Raw genomic sequence first — 2,128 nt, 5'->3', positions numbered from 1 at the left:
CAGTGCTTTCATCATGGATGGTAGTCAGCATGTAGACATCTCTCCTGTCTGAAAACTTCACAGCTAGAAGCTCCTCGCAACGCAATGCACTTGCACTGTCCCCGCACAAGCTTTTGACAAACAAGTTCTTTTGGGAAACCTTTACGGTTAGAGCAGATTGTGTCACAAACATCAGTGTCCACTTTGGACAGGTTGGTTTTACCCTACTGATGATGTGTTGTTGCAATAGTAATCCTGCTCAGTATGAGAGGAACCGCAGTTTCAGACATTTGGTGTATGTGCTTGGCTGAGAAGCCAATGGGGCGAAGCTACCATCTGTGCGATTATGACTGAACGCCTCTAAGTCAGAATCCCCCCTAAACCGTAACCATACCGCAGTGCCGTGGAGCCTCGGTTGGCCTGGGATAGCCGGCCTCTCTTGGGGGGGCCGGTGCCTAGAGCCGCTCGCTTTGGGACCAGAGCGTGGACAGAAGGGGGCCGCCTCCATCGCCCTTAGTTCACCACATGTTCGTGGGGCACCTGGTGCTAAATCAATCGTAGACGACCTGATTCTGGGTCCTTCTGACCTCCCCCTCCCATCCCTGCCCCACCGCGCAAGTTGTGCAGGGAGGCGAGGAGCAGCCCCAGGACAGGAGCCTCCCAAGCAGCTGGACAGCAAGGGCGACTGGGCACGGCACCCTCTCAGGCCACCTGGGTGCTGGGTCGTCCTGGGCCATCTGGTCGCCTGGCTTGGAAACAGGGGTCCACTGGGGCCCGGGGAGGCTCTCCCCGGCCTGGCTGCTTTCAGAAGTAAGGACCAGGCTGGAGAGCTGGGGTGGCTGGCTTTACCGCTACGCTGGCGGAGCGAAGTTTTCTGCCCACCCCTAATCACTACACTGGCTGCGGGTGTGACATCACTGCAAATGCTGCTGGTGTGTACTCTGGTTGCTGGTGACGGGGGTCCACCGGGGCCCTGGGAGGCTCTCCCTGGCCTGGCTAGGGTTCGGAAGCTGAGACCGGGCCCAGGGCTCGTACTCCGTCCGGCGGGCCCAGGTGTGCAGGAACCCCCTGTCCTGCAAGCCAGCCGTGGGTCTTGGCGCTGGGAAAGGGTGTCCAAAGGGGCCCGGGTAGGCTCTCCCTGGCCTGGCTAGGGTTTGGAAGCTGGGACCGGGCCCGGGGCTCGTGCTCTGTCCGGCGGGGTGCGGAAGCCCCCCATCTTGCAAGCCAGCCGAGGGTCTGGGCACTGGGAAAGGGTGTCCACCGGGGCCCGGGGAGGCTCTCCCCAGCCTGGCTAGGGTTCGGAAGCTGGGACTGGGCCCGGGGCTCGTGCTCCATCCAGCTGGCCCCGGGGTGCGGGAGCCCCCAGTCCTGCAAGCCAGCCGAGGGTCCGGGTGCTGGGAATGGGGGTCCACCGGTGCCCGGGGAAGCTCACCCCGGCCTGGCTGCTTTCAGAAGCAGGGACCAGCCCAGAGAGCAGGGGTGGCTGGCTTTATCCGCTACGCTGGCAGAGCGGAGTTTTCTGCCCACCCCTAATCACTACACTGGCTGTGGGTGTGACATCACTGCAATTGCTGCTGGTGTGTACTCTGGTTGCTGGTGTCAAATCATAACCCAACCTGACAGTGCATAACTTTGAAGATCCTATGTATCCTGTCAGCTGCCCCTTCCATGCCCATCTGTCCAGAGCAGTTGGTATATTCCCATCCCCATCCCTTGACATGAGGTATATTCCCATCCCCATCCTCTGACTTGTGGTATATTCCCGTCCCCATCCTCTGTATTATAATTAAGGCTCCCTATTTTCCATTTTTATGGATTTTTACAGATAAATACAGACAGAAAACAAAGTGTTTTCTGTCTGCATTTATTTTTAAAAGGGGATAAATACAGAAACGTGTGCTGCTTTAAAGTGACTCTCCGTGCTGTCTTTCATGATTTATAGCCCAGCAGCTGAGCAGATGGACAGCATGGGAAATTAAAAAACAGGTGGAAATTTCTTTAAATAACAACTGGTGTCAATATACATTTGAGTTATAATTCCAGTATTTACCAGTATTGTATTTATGTAATATTTGACGGCTTAAATAGGTAAAACACGACAGATATCAAAGTATGAGTGTGTGTCTCGCAATTAAATAAATATGGAAAT

This window comes from Triturus cristatus, chromosome 7 (genome assembly GCF_964204655.1).
Source record: "Triturus cristatus chromosome 7, aTriCri1.1, whole genome shotgun sequence".
Lineage (NCBI taxonomy): Eukaryota > Metazoa > Chordata > Amphibia > Caudata > Salamandridae > Triturus > Triturus cristatus.
Note: the sequence above shows the minus strand (reverse complement) of the source record.